Source organism: Benincasa hispida, chromosome 8, assembly GCF_009727055.1.
Source record: "Benincasa hispida cultivar B227 chromosome 8, ASM972705v1, whole genome shotgun sequence".
NCBI classification, from domain to species: Eukaryota; Viridiplantae; Streptophyta; class Magnoliopsida; order Cucurbitales; family Cucurbitaceae; genus Benincasa; species Benincasa hispida.
The window spans coordinates 42,094,042-42,102,302 of record NC_052356.1 but is presented as its reverse complement, the minus strand read 5'-3'; the positions used below and the strand labels follow the sequence as shown (position 1 = coordinate 42,102,302).

The 8,261-nt window shown below is 38.5% G+C and overlaps 1 pseudogene; it reads left to right on the top strand.

Moving 5' to 3' along the window:
- Nucleotides 1-6,581: 6,581 nt before the first annotated feature.
- Nucleotides 6,582-7,535, top strand: LOC120084056 (annotated as a pseudogene).
- The last annotated feature ends 726 nt before the right edge of the window (nt 7,536-8,261 follow it).

Genomic DNA, 8,261 nt, shown 5'->3' with positions numbered 1-8,261 from the left:
AAATCGTATGTGTGCACGACTTTTTCTTATCGTTCTCAACCCCTGGGTTCGTTTTCAAATTTTCGCTCGGCGGAAAGTTCGTGAACAAAAATTGAGCCTGGGGCACCCCCGCCGGGCCTGATAGCCGTTTGGAGCACCAAATAAGCTTTGTTCCCAAAACCGTCTGTGCGCACGACTTTTTCTCATCTCATCGTTCGGAACCCCTGGGTTCGTTTTCCAGTTTTCACCCACCGAAAAGTTCGATTACAAAAATTGGGCCTCGGAGCAGCCCCGCCGGTCCCGTTAGTCGTTTGGTGTACCAAAAGAACTCCGTTCATAAAAACCATCTGTACGCATGATTTTTCTCATCGTTTTGAACCTCATGGTCCGTTTTCAAATTTTCGCCCGTCGGAAAACCGTTACCAAAATTGTCTGTGCGCACGGTTTTTTCTCATCGTTCTGAACCCCTGGGTCCATTTTCAAATTTTCGCCCTCCGAAAAATTCGCACACAAAAATTGGGCTCAGGGCACCTCCACCAGGTCCAATAGCCGTTTGCGACAGGCGGAACATCTTCCCAAGAACTGTCTGCACGCACCTCGGTTTCTTGAACCCTTGGTTCTTTTCAATTTTCACCACCGAAAAGTCGCGGAACAAAAATTTGGAATCCGGGGCACCCCCACACACCCGAAGCTATTTGGCACCAAACGAGCTCGTTACCAAAACCGTCTACGTGCACGACTTTTTCATCGATTTTGAACACTAGTGTTCGTTTTTCAAAATTTCGCCGCCGGAAACTTACGCACAAAAAATTGGGCCCTGGCACCTCGCCGGGCCCGTAGCGTTTGGGGTCACCAAACGAGCTCTGTTCAGAAACCATCTGCGCGCACGAGCTTTTTCTCAATCGTCTGGAACTTGGGGTCCTTTTCAAATTTTTGCCTGTCGAAAAGTTCGCCAAAACATTGGCACCTGGGGCATCCCCCTGGACAGATAGCGTTCTTAGGCACCAAAGGAGCTAACGATTCACAAATACCGATCTGTGCGCACAGGTGCTCAATTGTTATCTATGGATCTGTTAATTTTCATTATTAACATTTTCGACCGCTGCGAAAGTTTGGCGCACAAAAAATTTGGCCCTTAGGGCACTCCGCCGGGGCCTTTATAGACGTTTGGGGCACCAAACGACGCTCTGTTTCCCGAAACCGTTTACGCGCACAGTTTTTTCTCTTCATTTGAACCCCTTACCCAAATCGTCTGCGTGCACGGCTTTTCTCCTTCGTTCTAAAAAACCCTGGGTTTGTTTTAAATTTTTTGCCCACCAGAAAATTCCGCGCACACAAAGAATTGGGCCCCGGGACCCCCACCAGGCCTTGATAGTCGCATTTGGGCAATAAACGAGCTCCGTTCTCAAAAACCGTCTGCGCGCACGGCTTTTTTCATCTATCTTGAACCCCTGGGTTCGTTCTCAAATTTTCGTCCGCCGGAAAGTCCGCGCACGAAAATTGGCCCGGGGCACCACCCGCCAGGCTCGATAGCCGTTTGGGGCAACAAATGAGCTCCTTCCAAAAGGGTTTGCACGCACGACTTTTTTCTCATCGTTCTGAACCCCAGGGTCCATTTTCAAATTTTCGGCCACTGGAAAGCTCGCGTACAAAAATTGGGCTCCAAAGGCACCCTCGCAGGCCGATAGCCGTTTGGGCAGCCAAACGAGCTCTGTTCCCAAACCATCTGCGCGCACGAATTTTTCTCATCATCTGAAACTAAAAAAAAAAACAATATGGGTCCGTTTTCAATTTTGCCTACCGGAAAGTTCGCGCACAACAATTGGGCCCCGGGGCACCCCGCTAGGCCTGACAGTCGTTTTGGGCACCAAATGAGCTTTGTTCCCAAAACCGTCTGTGCGCACCGTGCGAAAAATATGCTTCATATGGTGGCGTTTTAAATTTAATATAACATTTATATTAAATACAAGAAACCCTAAAATGCATACTATATATTATAACAATTATAACATACTTTCAATGCATGTAACATACTTCTTATGATGGGATTGTAAATCTAAATGGCATACTATATGCACATACAAGATTTATTTAATTATAACATACATCAAATGCATAAATAATTAAACACAGACTGATATGGTTTTAGTTTTGGCAAAAAAGAAAAAAAAAAAAAAGCAAACAGAAGTCTAACTATTACAAAAACAACTTCTGAATTGCTCGAACCACCCCAAAACGAACTCAAGTAGCTTGAATCGAACCCGAACCGTCTGAATTGAATCAGCCAAGAACCATTCGAAGCTGAGCCAGACCAGACCACAAAAGAACCGGTTGAACCAACAACCCTTGCAAGTGTTCAACATCTTGCTAAGTCTCATCGTATAGCAATGACGATCATCGTCAAGCATTTTACTAGATCGTTTAGTAAATGCTTGATCGTTTAGCACAAAAAGGTATACGATCGCATAATGCTATCACATAGCAACTCAACGCATCGCCTAGCTATTGCATAGAGGTAAACGATCATGTAGTGCTATCGCATAGTAATTCATCATATCGTTTAGCTCCCGATCAAAGATAAACGATTGTAGTAAGCGATCGCTCAAGGCTATCGTATAGCTCTTCATAACTATCGCTTAGTTCTATTATATAGAACCAAACGATCGTTTAACACCATTGTCTAGTGTTGCATGTCATCGTTCAGTATCCGCCGTATAACTAAACGATCGCTTAGCTCCATCGTATAGAACATCAACATGTCGTTCAACATCGTAAGTAAGCGATTTGTTTAGTTCCATTGCATAGAAACTTCAACGCATCGCTTAGAACTTCGTCTACACGATCGCTCAGCGCTATCACATAACACTTCATCGCATCAATTAGAGCGCATCGTTGATAAATGATTGTATAGTACCATCGTATAGTAAATTCAACGTATCGTTTAGTTCCCACACCAAAGCTAAATGATTGTTTAATGTTATCGTATAGCAAATTGAACGCATCGTTTAGCTCCCGCAGGTACACGATCGTCTAGCGTTCAACATCACAGCAACCAACACCTATTGCTATACGATCATCTAGCTTTTCTACACATCGTGTATCGTCTGGAGCTAGACGATCGTTTAGCAACTGGAACCTCAGCATCGATAAGAACAGAGGCCGATTTTCTGGAACTTCAACTCGGCCCCTTCACTTGTTTCTTCCATTTACAGCTTAATTTCAACTTTAATGACTCCAAATAAATTACAGGCTCTTAGGAACACATTAAAGCTCATCAAGTAAAAGCCAATTATAAATTTAAATGATAAATTAAAGAGAATTAAATAGCCAAAACTCTGAAAATCATATCAGTGCATCAGTTTCATATTTCTCATATAAAACACCCATCAAACCAAAATTAAACTTAATTGAATGCTTATTTGATATTCTGATACCAATTGTAGGATTGTATCAACAACAGCGGAAGCATAAGGATCATCTAAGTATTCAAATTCACTAATTTTGGCAAAATATAAAGCATGCTTTTGCAAAAAATGAGTTTCAAAACATACCTCTTGTGAAACTTCTTCAAAGCTCCTTCTCTAGCAGCAATATTCTCCAAATCTTATTGTAGACCACCTCAAGATCCTCCCCACTATTTTCAAACCGAATTTTCAAGGGATGAAGGAGAAAAGCTCACTGCAGCAACCTTTGTTGAAGAACCATTCTTCAAACCGAATTTTCTCTCAAAATTTTGTAGATTGCATGGCCGATTTTCACTCCAATATCTTCATTATATTGCAAATCAACATGCAAAGAGAAGAGCTGCATAAGTTGCAGCTCATGCTTGGAGAAGATAAAGAAAATATATTGCTTCATGTGTGAGCTAGTTCAAAGATGGATAATGGAAAAAACCATTTTTTCATTTAAGTGTTTTAGTTTTCCAATTTTTCAATTTTATCTAAAAATCAAATTTTGATTTAAAAATCTATTTGATTTTAAAAACGAAAAATTAATTAATTTCATAAATTAATTATTAATAAAACTTAATTAATTTAATATCAAATATTAAATTAATTTTAACACATATCTATCTTTATATATTTAAATCATATTTAAATATAAAAATTTTCCTATTCTGTTTAATTCTAAAATTAAACATAATTATATCTCATATAATTACTCCCTTTAATTCTAATTTGAACATTTCAAATTAACTTATCACACTATTCTAGAGCTAGTCCGTTACGAGCTAGTAGAAGGACCTCGTGAACCTACAGATCATGGGCTTCAACGATCCAAGATTAATTGGCTAAACTCATTAGACCAAATTAATCTTCATTCGTTAACTAATGGGTCACTCCACTAAAGCCCATAGTTGCACTCCCCTCACTGTAGATATATTATGTTCACATGATTTAACCATAATCAACAAGTCGACTCTTCACAAGTTATTCGTAATAACGACTGGTTCATTTATCTGTTTTACCCCGAGATTACGTCTTATTCTTCAAGTTCCTACTGATCCTCTATGAACAACTGGTTTTGATCCATCACTAACCAAAATCTTTTCAACCCAGTGAAGGGTGGGGCCCCTTGTTCAGACCTGATATCAAGTACTTGAGAGAACATCTTTCTCCTATCCCTAAATCGAGTAGGGGTGAACTCTGTCTTGCACCCTATGTTCCCAGCTATCTATCTAGTCTTACCACTAAAATGGGAGTCTTGTTGAGTCGACGCTGTTGAACCAACCCTCAACTATGCAAACTAAGAGTAATCTCAAATAAACAGGAGTTCATAGTTAGCTCAAGATTAAAATCGAGTTACTTAGGTCATCTAGGTGAAATAGTCAATCTTAAACAGTAAACAACGTTATAAAGTAAGAGTGACTTATTTCTTGGTCCTAATCTTATGCAAATTCATTGCATAGGACGCCCCCACTCCTTATGTCATAATATGTACGAATTAAGATCACATCATATGCAGCACTTTACAACTCTTTGTAACAACTACAGAGTAGGTCGCATCCAATGGTGTTACCAGGATAAGGTACCCAACCTCATTCATGTATCATAGATCATTTTGACTATTCACTCAAATCTGATCCACTTTTATGTCTACACATAAAGTTCAAGTACTCATACAATAGTCATGGGTCTTAGTTTATTGGATTTAGACTTTCATACAATTTATGAGATCAATAACAAGTATATTGATAATAGAAAATGTTTATCATTTTACAAACTGCAAATTTGAGGACATAAAACCCAACAATACTCCCACTTGGACAAAAACTCCAGTGGATCAATATATACAAATATATACAATGTTGAGTTTACATAGAGAGAATAAAATGTACAAATACAATAATTAGGGCATTACAATACCTATCAATTCTCCCACTTGCCTTAGTGATACAAAACTCGTAGACCTAGTCCTACTAGGTGATCCTCGAACACTTTAGCCGAGAGGACCTTCGTAAATGGATCAGCTAAGTTGTCTTGGGAAGCAATCTGAGTGACAATGACGTCTCCTCTGTGTACAATCTCCCTGATGAGATGGTACTTCCATTCGTTATGCTTTCCCTTTTTATGGCTTCGTGTTTCCTTTGAATTTGCAACTGCTCCACTATTATCACAGTAGAGAGTGGCAGGCAGGTGCATATTAGGAACTACTTCCAGATTGGTTAGGAACTTTCTGAGTCATACTGCTTCTTTTGCTGCTTTGCTTGTAGCTACATACTCAGCTTCCATTATGGAGTCCGCAATACAACTCTGTTTGATGCTCCTCTGTTAAGAGTGAATATTGACCCCGAAGTTAATTTTCTCGAATCAATATCGGTATGAAAGTCAGAATCAGTGTATCTAGTAAGGATCAGATCCTTAGGACCATACACGAGCATATAATCTCTCATTCTCCGAAGATACTTGAGAATGTTTTTAACAGCAATCCAATGGTCATGACAAGGATTGGACTGAAATCTGCTGACAATTCCTACGACATAGCATATGTCGGGATGAGTACACAACATTGCATACATAAAACTCCCAACTGCAGATGCATATGGAATTTGATTCATCTCCTCAACCTCGTGAGGTGTCAAAGGACTCTGCTCCTTAGACAAGTGAATTTCATGCCTGAAAGGTAAAGATCCTTACCTCACATCTATAATGTGCCTGTATATCTGCCCTAGAGCAACCTTTCCCTTCGGAGGGTTGTATTATAGGATTCGAAACACTGCGAACTCCAAATCTGGATAGGCTCTCGTAGATCAGTTTTATATTGAAACACTTTCGGGAGCATGTTGATTCTGGTTTCTGAAATCCAAAAATGGAAGGTTAAATTTACAAGAATTAATAAAATGTTAGTATATTCGTGACAAAAGTAACGATAATTAAAGTGCTATAAGAATAAAGAGTTATTCTGGGGTTAACATCTAGTCAAGATTGTCTTGGTTCAAAAGAGGAATAATCGACTGCCCTTCGGTGGAGGTTACTCTAAACTTTTGAAATATTGTTACAAAATATAATAATAAAGGGTACATTATTAGTTTTTGCTAAATTAAATTGGTTTCTTTGTGATTATAGTTTTTTTTCTAAAAGAACATGTTTATCTTTTTCAGCATGAATAGCTCAATAATTCAACTCTTAGCTTTTGAGAAACTAAACAGTGATAATTATTTGACGTGGAAATAAAATCTAAACACAATACTGGTAATTGACGATTTAGATTTATCTTAACTGAGGAATGTCCTCAAGCCCCAACCTCAAATGCTAATCGAACTGTGCGGGAAGCATACGATCGATGGGTCAGAGTCAATGAAAAGGCCTGTGTTTACATTCTTGCCAGCATGTCTGATGTTTTGGCAAAGAAACATGAATCCTTAGCTACAGCTAAAGAGATAATAGATTCATTAAGAAAAATGTTTGGGCAACCATCATGGTCCCTTAGACACGAGACAATTAAACACATTTACACGAAGCGGATGAAGGAGGGGACCTCTGTAGAGAACATGTCCTGGACATGATGATGTACTTCAATATCACTGAAGTAAATGGCGGACCCATTGATGAGGCTAACCAGGTTAGCATTATCTTACAATCTCTTCCGAAGAGTTTTATACCTTTCGAGACAAATGCGTCTTTAAATAAGATAGAATTTAACCTCACTACCCTTCTTAACGAGCTCCAGCGATTCCAAAACCTTACTTTAGGTAAGGGGAAGGAAGTGGAAGCAAATGTTGCTACCACTGAGAAAAAGTTTTTAAGAGGATCGTCCTCTAAAACCAAAGCTAGACCCTCTAAAGCTCAAATGAAAAAGAAGGGAAAAGGGCAAGCTCCCAAGATAAAGAAGAGAAAGAAGGATACAGATAAAGGAAAATGTTTCCACTATAAACAAAACGAGCATTGGAAGAGAAATGGTTCGATGTACCTTGTAGAGAAGAAAGCTTAGAAAACGGCACAAGGTAAATATGATTTACTGGTCGTTGAAACATGTTTAGTGGAATCTGATACTTCAATCTGGATACTAGATTCAAGAGCCACTAATCATATCTGTTTCTCATTTCAGGAAACTAGTTCTTGGAAAAAGCTTGAAGAAGGTGAGATAACCCTCAAAGTTGGAACATGAGAGGTTGTCTCAGCTGAAGCAGTGGGAGATCTGAAGTTGTTTTTTGAAGATAGATATCTAGTACTTAAAAATGTTTTGTATGCACCTCTTATGAAGAGGAATTTGATATCTATCGCTTGTATTACAGAACAATTATATACAATATCTTTTAATATAAATGAAGCATTCACTTTTTATAAAGGTATTCACATTTGTTTTGCTACACTTGAAGATAACTTATATAAGTTAAGATCAACTAGAGAAAATTTTGTTTTAAATACTGAAATATTTAGAACATTAGAAACTCATAATAAAAAACAAAAGGTTTCTTCCAACGCCTATCTATGGCACCTTAGACTTGGTCACATAAATCTCAATAGAATTGAGAGATTAGTCAAAAGTTGACTTTTAAGTCAGTTAGAAGATAACTCTTTACCTCCATGTAAATCCTGTCTTGAAGGAAAGATGACCAAGATATCTTTTATTGGAAAAGGTCTCAGAGCCAAAGTACCCTTAGAGCTCGTACATTTGGACCTTTGTGGACCAATAAATGTCAAGGCTCGAGGTGGGTATGAATATTTCATCAGTTTTATTGATGATTATTCAAGGTATGGTCATGTTTACTTGTTCATCACAAGTATGATTCTCTTGAAAAGTTCAAAGAATATAAGGCTGAAGTTGAGAATGAATTAGGT